Consider the following 10,928-nt stretch of genomic DNA (forward strand, 5'->3'; position numbering starts at 1 on the left):
TTTCAATGGAATTAGACTCACCATGCTGTTACTCAGTCACCTTAATACTCTAAGACCTGGGCCCAATAAGTAGAGATCATTTACAAATCTCAATGGGATATAGACAACATTTTAACCAACTGAGTTTAATTCTGTTCATTGTTTTTGATTGTTATGGAATGCCAACTGATGCAACGAGAGTAGGCAATTATATCCCTAGTGATGAGAACTGTGAGAGGAGTGAGTTGAGTTAACTCCCGCCTGGTTTGAGACAGGTCAGGTGAGCCATCACCTAAAAGGAGAGTGAAATGCTGACCACAAGATATATGGATCCTTTCTAGACCTGGGTAGGGGCAGTGGGGAAGGAGAGACACTTGTACCAAGTGTCACAGAAGCCCTTCCTCTCCTGCTGCCTCATAGATGGGAAATGTTCTGTCAGTTTGTGCACTACTGATTTGTATACAAGGAGGTCCCCTAATAGTATCAGAACTTCCTGTTTACTTTGGCTGGAGCATTTGGGGCAATAAAGAATAATTCACGTGACAAGAATGGGAGGCCACAGGAATTTCTGCTTCTATAGCCTGGTGATTTATTTGCTTTTTTTCTCCTTTGTATATCTGAGTCATCTGATCTCTGAGGATTAAAAAGGACATGGGGGCTGGTCATGGTGACTTGTGCTTATAATCCCAGCACTTTGGAAAGCCAAGCTGGGTGGATGCCTTGAGCCTCTGACTTTGAGACCAGCCTGGGCAACGTGGTGAAACCCCATCTCTACTAAAAATACAGAGAATCTGCTGGGTGTGACAGGGCATGCCTGTAGTCCCAGCTACTTGGGAGGCTAAGGTGGGAGGATCACCTGAGCCTGGGAAGTCAAGGCTGCCATGAGCCGTGATTGCACCACTGCACTCCAGCCTGGGCAACAGGAGTGAGACCCTGCACCCCTTCCCCTGCAAAAAGAAAGAAATATAAAAGGACCTGGGGAGGTCTTAACTTGTACCTGTATGCATTATTTCATCCCACATTAATTTATATCCTTCATCAATATCCCAAACGCTGCAATGATGGCTATAAATGATAAAGAAAGCAAAAAAAGCCCCCAATGACCTAGAATTTTCTGTAAGTGTCCAGATAATTATAAATTATGTATATTTTCATCATTGGCCTTTTCCTTGGATATTTTACTGAAAATTGGCCTGAGACTTCAAATCATTTTGTACTGGTTTGAAAAAAAAGTCAAGTAATTAGTTGCAGTTTACCATCTACAACTGCCATCCCTACTCAAAACAATTCCTCCTGCCCCACAGCCACTCCAACGGACAATGGCTTTCTGTTGGACCAGATGAGTTCTGAAATCCAATCTAGTGTAGCCATTGATTCATTTGGATAAAGACAGGATTGAGAAACAGTAAAATTCCTGATTAGTGGAAAATTGTTTATAAACATATCAGTGTTTTATTATATTTAACAGTTGCATACTTAGCATTTTTACAGATTTCTTGAAGTGCAATCAACAAAGAGTAGACTGCACACATTTAAAGTATACAATTTGATAAGTCTGATGAGCACACACCTGTAATCCGTCACCACCAGAGTTCCCTTATTCCTCTCCCCGCCTCCCACCCCTTTCCACCCACTCCTAACCCCAGGCAACAACTGACCTGTGTTCTGTAACTATAGTTTAATTTGCATTCTCTAGAATTTCATTTACATAGAATATATGCAGCATCTGCTCTTTTCTGACAACTTCTTTTAGCGTAAGTATTTGGAAATTAACCCAGGTTGTTTTGTGTATCAGTGCTCCATTCCAACAGTATCCCAGCATACAGATATATCACAATTTGTTTCTGTTCTGTTTCTATAGTATTGTTTGATTCATTGCTTTAGGAAAAGGGCCAGAATTGAAGTAACTCAAGTTCTGTTTATTTATTTGCATCTTCATAATCCTCATCCTATTATTGTTTACGTAGAACACATGGTTTAAATGCAGGGACACTAATAAATACAGTGGTTGTATCAAAGCAAGCATAAAAGATTCAGAGCCACTCTAGGTTAACATGTGTCACTGAGGCTGCAAGGTAAAGACTCTCTGTAAAATAGGAGTTCTCCCAATTAACTTCCACGTAGAACACAGGTTATTTAAGGCTAAAAAATAAAATGAGCTAATTTGAAGTGTGTCTGTGTGTGTGTGTGTGTGTGTGTACACACACATATGTGTATCCACAAGTAACTATAGCAATTGTCTGGAACTTAAACCAGCAAAAGCTATTTGGAGGGGGACTATCTTCTATCTGACATTATTTAGAATTGCCAACCCATGGTGATAATAAAAAGGAGGCTGATTTTTAGTCAGTTTGTGTTTTCTTGTTTTGAAATTCTCTATAGGAAACATACCCCCTTATTACCTGCTTCTGTGGTACAGTACTTCCACAAATCTATTCTCAGTAATAAATAATAAATATGCTATTCATTATTTATCAATTATGATACATTTATGGTTTTTAAACATATACTAATATCAATATGAATCATTTAAAATTTCCAATATTCAACATTTTTTACATACCAATTGACAATGTCATGCTTAAACCTAATATATTTATTAACTAGTCATACTATAATAGTGATTATAATGGTAAATTTTATTACTGTTGTTCAGTAGGACTAAGAAGCTCATCTGTAATGGGCTTATTATCTAAAGGTGTAAACCAGAACACATAACTGCCTTCCTGCATGGCTCAGTGTCCTAAACAAAAGGGAAAGAAAGCCAGAAGAAAAGAAAGAGAAAGAGAAAGAGAGAGAGAGAGAGAGAGAGAGAGAACAAGAATGAGGTAGATATCACTACTCCCACCAATTTGCATTGCTGTCATTACAATGAAAATGTGCTGGTCTTTCATTTATATTTTTGTTGAGTGTCTTATTCAAATGAAAAGACTTTCAAATCTGTGTAAACTAGAGTTTCTCACAAAAGGTGTTAAAATGTTGATTTTCATAGACATGAAAAAAGAAAAGCTTTCTAGCTTCATTAACAGATGCAACTATAATTGCACATTGCCATTGGAATAAGAGGCAAAATTAGCATCATTCTAACAAGACCAAGGAGCTGAACAAATCCATAAAGAGGGACTTTGTGACCTAGCCACAAACCAGACATCTAACTCAGCTGGTCAGTTAGTCTATTGGTATGTGCTGCCTTGATAAATGTTTCCCATCCCAGTGTCTCTGAAATCTGGATTAGATGCACTACTACATACTCACATAGCATCCTCTATTTTCACTCTTAGAATAAAATTATACAATTGTATTGCAAAACCCTACTTATTTGTTTTCTTTCTCCAGTAAATATCAAGAACCATCTTCATTCATCAATGTATCTCTGATGCAATACCTAACATGTAGCAGAGCTCAAAACGTTCTTGTTAAAGAGAAAAATGAGTGTCTAACTTTTCATGAAAACAACTGAGCAGATGGTTTGCTATAACCCTTTTCCATCCAGGAAAGGATTTAAAGTGCTTGACTGACTAATGGTAGCTCAGTAATATCATCTTTAAGTCTAAAATAACATACATCACCAATCAGGAGTGCTTAAGTGACATCCTACCAAACACTGTCATCACTGATAAATTTTTTAAAGGTCATATCTTTATTGAACTATATCCAGTTTGCTGAAGAAAAAAAACAACAATATTGGATGGAAAACAGATGGAAGGCAAGCCTTCTTTTTTCTTTTGTAATTAACCATGAAGAGATGCATTTGTTTTCCCAAGCATTCTAAATATTGCCTACATGGTTTTTGAAATATTTTATTTTTCCTTTGAAATCATTTTTAAAAAGAAAAGCATTGCTTCTGAGAGTTATGAAATCTCAAAGGCAGTTACAAATTCATTTATCACTATAGTGCAGGAAGATAAACAAAGGTATTGAGCAAAGACACTCCATTTGCTGCAGCAGAGCTATATTTTAGCTCTGGCTTTGACTTTACTTGAGGATTCTGTGCTAATGGAAACATTGATCTTATTTCCAACATTGCTTTCCAGTATTCTCCTAAGATGCAAATGCCTCTTCAGCTTTTGTATTTGTCTCTAGGCATGGAGAATTAAATCCACCTTGTGATTATGCATAAACATCACTGCCTATTGGATGCTTTTCTTGACCACCATGCTGATCACACTTCACAGCAGAAAGCCAATCATAGCCCTCCTCAAAGTGTGCTGTAATTGTTTATATGTTTGAATAAGTGCACTGTAATATGTGTGAGGTTTCCTTCAACTCACATAGAATTTTCATAAATTTGCCTGGATAGAATCAGCTCACAAGAAAATGAATTAGAGCCCCAAAAGCAGGAAATAAATCCAATAGCCTAAAATAGATTCTACATATTTCTTCTGCTCTTTCAAAGAGGATTTAAAAGAATTCAATCTATCTTTTTAATATTACAGTCAATCTAATCCCTTTTAATTGAATTCAAGATAATTCAACCTCTCTCCATTTACTATTCTAATTCTGTTAGACAATTTTCCTCATGTACTTATTTGTTCTTTTAACAAATTTTACTTACAGTCTTCCTTTAACCCACTTAAAAAAGAACTAATACAAATATACTACAGCCCTACTATCAAGAAGCTTGAAGCACAGTGGAGAGGATATGCACAAAAACTACAGTACGAACAGCCTATACAAGTAGACACTCAGACACAGGGTGTTCCACAAGCCTGGAGGAAAGCACAGAAATCTTGCAGATTGTGGGTTGGCTAGGTGTGCTGGCCAGGGAAATCTTGCAAGAGGAGCTAATGCTTGAGCTGTATCTAAAGGCTGAGTATGGATTTTCTATTTGGATAAGGTAGGAAGGGGAATACAGACAAAAAGTATCACATAGGAGGTCTTGGAGAGCAGAGTATGCTTTGAAAACAGGTGAAGTATGTGTCAGGAAAAGTTTGGAAGTTAACTTGACATGTAACTGGGGACAAAAGCATGAAGGGCCTTGTATCCCTGCTGGGTACTTTTGAACTTGATCTTATGGGGAATAGATGGTCAATGTAATATTTAAGCACAACTGGGACATATTCAATTTACATCTTAGAATTATCACTTTAACACAAACATATAGCAATGTTTTGCAAAGAAAATTTCTAGGGAACTTTGTATATTAAAAGTCATGACTCAAAATTATTTCCAGTCAAATAAACTTTGGAAATGAAGGGTAAGCATACTTAACAATTTTTAAGACTTCTCAAAAATCTTTAACTTCCTTATCTTTGTTTTGTTTCTCCAAGAAAAAGAACATGCAACTTTTCCCAAACACATTTCATGAAGAAACCTTTGGATTTTTCTCTCACCAAATATCTCATGGGATTAAGGTTCCAAGTAGACACTGTGGAAAATGCAGGTGTATAGGATAAATTGGGGAGTTTCAATGAAATCAATGAGATTGTTTACAAGAATATTATATGAGTTCTATCAGGAAATTAACAGTATAAAAGATTAGCAGTGGTAAGAGCATGGAAAAGACAAACCAAACGAAGTTCGGTTATAGGAATGGCAAGAAAGGCAACAATGGTCCCAGGCTTGGTGTGGTGAATCACTTTGATGCCTAAGATATTAACTTCTTAGAGTCTCAGAACTTAACCTGCTGGAACTTTGTTAGAAGGGGCTACTTTAATCCTAAATTTAACATCCCCCTTCTTTTTAACATAAGGAAATTGAGTTCCCAACAGATAAATGACTGATCAGGATCAAGAATCATCAGTTCTCCACACTTTTAATATTTTCCCTGGAGAAGAGCAAGGATGTGAATATTTATAAACACTGAATAATCACCAAACAAGATATGTTTGTCTTTGGATTATATTTCTTTGCTGATATTTGAATAGAGCTCCAAGTGACATTTAGGGAATTGATGATGCTCTAATAAAACTAATGAAGTCCACTGTCAAGACTTGCTCTGAAGGAGCTGGAAAGCTGCTTAGCATTTGTATCCTGTCCAGCTGCGTTCCTTCTCACTTCCTGCTCTGCGTTGGGGAGAGAGAGCAGCACCTTCCAGGCAAGCCTGCCTGAGTTCCCACTGAGCATAATGCTTTTTCTCAGTTCACTCTATGAGGCACACAACGTCTTTTGGGAAGGGGATCAAGGGACAATTATGTATTTTGGCTTTAGAAGAATTGTGCCATGGCTATGCAATTATTCCTTCAAGTGGCCACTTTTAGGAATATTGGGTGCTAAATGATTGCATATTGTTATAATTTCCATTGTAAATACATATATGAAACGGCATTTAAAATCCAATCGCAAACCACTAGTAAATTTCTGTGATTTTGGTTGAAATGATACACGATCTTTCTTTTTGAGCACAGTGGACACAGAAGGAATATTTTTCGGTGCTCTTCTTGCTGCTCCAAAGAGCCGCATCAACAGACCCATGTCAGTGATCTTACTCACTGGCCAAATGGGACTTTGATCCTGCCACAGTTAAGATCAAAGGGGTTGAGATGCCTTTGAAATGACTCTCCAGTCATGATGTCTACATTTGAAATATCTTGATGTCATAGTCTCCTGGCTGTTCTCTCTGTTCTGTGTTTTCTGGTAGCTTTCAATTTTCTCTGACAGAAAGATTATTTTGCATAGTGTATCCCAGGCAGTTTCATTCATTGGTGGCAGTTTCTGAAGGGTGTTAATTGGAATACAAACCACTTTCATTGGCTGTTAAAAATTGCTGAAGGTCAAAGACAATCAACTTACTCTATTCTCATGCATTTTCCATCCTAGTAAAAATGTCTGTGACTTGCTTTTACTCAAGATTACTAAGAAGGCAAGGGAACTATTATTGAGACACACTTGATTCACTTAAGGAGCTGCAATCTTCATACTAAAGGACTTAATTTGATTTCTCATTGGGAAGGAAGAAAGGAAGGGAGAGAGAAAAGAAAGGACTGTCTGTAAATATTAGGAAAGGAAGAATACGAACTAAGAAGCAAAAACATTCTAGGAAACAGCCCTTCTACACTATGAAAAACATTTCACATTATTATTCCATAAATCTTGAATAACTTATTTTTAGTCAATACATTATTAAAATGAGTATCTTCCCTACTTAGAGAAAATGCTATTTTAAAAAAACTAGCAATTTTTTATCAAGAAAGGTAAAATCTTTAATTATTTTGAAATGTTTTACTTCATTTTCTGGATGATCATGGCTATACCTAAAAAAGAAAGTGAAGCAAATAGGTGAATATTTTCAAAATTTAGCTATTAAATGGTTACACTTAGGAATGCTTCTCAGCCTCCATAAGTTAAACTTATTCTGGAGTCATTGACAAAAAGTGTGTGTTTCATGACTGAACATTATTCAATACCTGGATTAAATACAGTCTGTCTGTAGAAACTTTCCAAATTTCTAATCTATATAGGGAAAATTGTGCATGACCTATTTTGGGTTTATATTCCACCTGAGAGTATCTGTAGATAAATACACAGATAGATATATAGATAGCATTAATTATACTTATTGCAAAATTGAAATGCATGTCTATATCTATAGGAGACTACCTCTAGATGTTCCACAACGGCAGGAATGAATCATTGCTACTTCTATCCCCTGGGCCTAAACAGAGCCTAGTAGCATAGTAAGCATTATATATGATAGGTCATTTACTTTTTAAACATGTAGTGAAATAAATGATTAGATATATTTGGTATGATCACAACTGTAAAGTTATCTTTTTATAAATTTTTGTCATAAATTTATAATTTTTACTTTAAAAATATTACTATATATTAATACATATATTAGTCAATATATTAACACATCTATTAGTCAATACATTACTACATATATTAGTCAATATATTAATACGTTTATTGAATGCATTAGTCCTTTTTATTGTATGTCTGTTTTCCATCTGGAACCAATGGGGAGAATACATTTTCCTTGAAGGGTTGACTATGACATCAAGATATTTCAAATATCAAGATATTTCAGCTTTGTCTCTACTCGGATGGAAAAACTGAATCATCTTTCATCTCCCAAAATACAACACTTACAAATATTCTGAACTATTTTGGACACCTTAACAAAACGAATACAAATTCTGAGCACATAAAATGGTGGTTTATTTTCAAATCCAAGCTTTTAAACTTCCAAAGCATTGCCAAAGTGTTGAGCTTCTCTCTCATTCCTTGTTTGAAATAGACTTTAAGAAGGCAGAGTTGTTGGAACAATTAGGAATATTTTTACAATATCAAGGTGTGATGTGAATTAAAATTGTTATCCCAAAGAAGCTCCTGAACTGTTTTCCTCTCTTTACATATAGAGAAAATAAGAATCATCTTCTAAAATCAAAAGAAAATGATGATCTCAGAAAAAGATCTGAGAGATTAAGATACAGAGAACAGCTGGATAAATTCAATAAAAACTTGGTAAAGATGCTATGAACTGTACTAAATAATACAGTAGCACTAACCTCATGTGACACTGAACACTTAAAATAATGTTGTCCAAACTGAGCTGAACAGCAAGTATAAATACATATTGGATCTTGCAGATGTAGTGCAAAAGAATGTAAAATATTTTAACAATTATATGACACTGAAACGGTAATATTTTGGATATATGGGATTAAATGACATATATCCTTTAAAGAACCATGGAAACACATTTTCTAAATTAAAGGAAAGATGATGTACTTACATCTTAAAATATCTATTTATTATTACAATTAATTTCATATATTTCTTTTTCTGCTTTTTAGTGGGGCAATCAGAAAATTTAAAGCTACATGTATAGCTCACACTGTACTTCCTTCAAGCAGCACGACTATATAGAATCATTTTTTCTTTTCTAATTTTTATTTAGTTTGAATTGGTCTTTAATTAAATGGACTTCAGCTTTTACGCAACACACAGGCTTGATATTTTTAAATGCCTTTCTATTATAATATCCTCTGGATACGTTATAAGAAGCACATTTTAAAATTTATTGATGAGTTTGCAAGACAGCGTATAAAACACCTACAAGGAAAAAAAAAAAAAAGAAAGAAAAATGAGCTGAAAGCAAATGAGTAATAACCTCCTAAATCGAATCTGTTTCTGTCCTCAGGGCAAGAGGAGAGCTTGGGAGATGAGCCATTTCAGGAGGGCTGGGGTGAAACCAAGACAGGCGACCCTCAAAGTGGAGAAGCTAGAGGTGAGATGTGCACTGGGTCGGGAGCCACGAAGCTGACTATACTGCCATGAAAAAATAGGCCAGGAAAAAAACCTACGTCCCAGAAAGAAAGACTCTTCAAGGAAAATGTATTCTCCCCATATGGTTCCAGATGGAAAATGGACATACAATAAAGAGGACTAATACATTCAATATATGTATTAATATATTGACTAATATATGTATTACTATATTGACTAATATATGTATTAATATATGTAGTAATATTTTAAATGTAAAAATTATAAATTTATGACAAAAATTTATAAAAAATTGGTATAAATAAGCCATACTGGGAATTTTTAAAAAGAGGACATAATTACAGAAGTAGCAGGGATTATAAAATTCAGAAAGAATACTGTGAACAACTATGTGTCATTAAATTTTAAAGCTCAATTAAAAGATCAGAGGCCTAGCAGGAATAACTAGCCCAAATCAGGCTCAAAAAGAAATAAAAAGCCTGAAGAATCTTATAATAATTAGATAAAGTAAGTCAGTAGTTTAAAACCTTCCCACAAGGAAAGCATCAAGCTGTGAGTCCTTCCCACCTTTTAAGGAATGAATTATTCTAATATTTTACACATTCTTTTAGGAAATTATGAAAAAGGAATCCTTTGTAAATCATTTTATGAGATTATGGTAACCTTGATCTCAAAACCTGGCAAAGACAGTATGAGAAAGGCAAGTTATGATACAATCTCACTCATTAATCTGCATGTGAAAATTCTAAACAAACTGTTAGCAAATCCAGCAATAAATTTTTCAAAACAAAATCCTAATCAAGTTGAGTTAATGCCAAGATTACATATCCTACAATTTCACTTATATGAAACTCTAGAAAAAGGCCAAACTGGAGTGACAGAAACAGATCAGAGGTCGGCAGCAGTCAGTTTTCCGGGAAGAGAATCCATTGCAAGGAACACAGAAACATTAGAGGATGAGAGAACTGTTCTAATCTTGATTGTCGTGATGGTTACCCTGTTTATGGGAGAGTTTTCTTGTACACAAATAAATCCCTTTACACAAAGAGACATAGAGGAAAGATGGAAAGGGCTACTGCTTGCCAAATCTGGGGAAATTTGAGCAACAAAATAGATAATCAATAGTGGCAAGTTGCAATTCATTGAATAAAATAAGAGCCCATGAGATGATACTGATAATGAATGAATGAAAGAAAGAGAAGGGAAAGTTCTTTTTTGTAACGTAATTTTGACTAATAAATATTGAAGGTGTTACTGAAATAGAAACATCAGTATCTTGCAAACACCATTGTTAAAACTGATTGAGACAGGAATCACCAGTGGATGCTAAATCTAGGTGGAAAACACAATCTCAAGCATCTCCCCATGAATTACTTATTAATTACAGAAGAAGTTTAGTAATTGTACAGTGGAACAATGGGACAATCAATACCCTAACCAAGTGATCAAAGTTAACATCACCAATGAGGAGCAAACGCATCCTGTCTTTAGACATGAATCCCAAGATGGATGCAATATATCACTTATGTCACATTACAGCAAAATACAGGAACTATCATGCAAACTCAAATCGAGAGACATTCCATAAAACATCTGGCACATATTCTCCAAAAGCACCAATGTCATTAAAAATAAACAAAGGCTGAGATTTTGTTTCAGAATAAAGGAGAACAAAAATACATCACCAACTAAATGCAATCGTACATCTTAGACTGAATCTTGTACGGAAAAATACGTTATAAAGTACATTTGGAGACAGTTGACAAATTGGAGTA

The sequence above is a fragment of the Colobus angolensis genome, unplaced genomic scaffold, assembly GCF_000951035.1.
Source record: "Colobus angolensis palliatus isolate OR3802 unplaced genomic scaffold, Cang.pa_1.0 Scaffold214, whole genome shotgun sequence".
Taxonomy (NCBI): Eukaryota; Metazoa; Chordata; class Mammalia; order Primates; family Cercopithecidae; genus Colobus; species Colobus angolensis.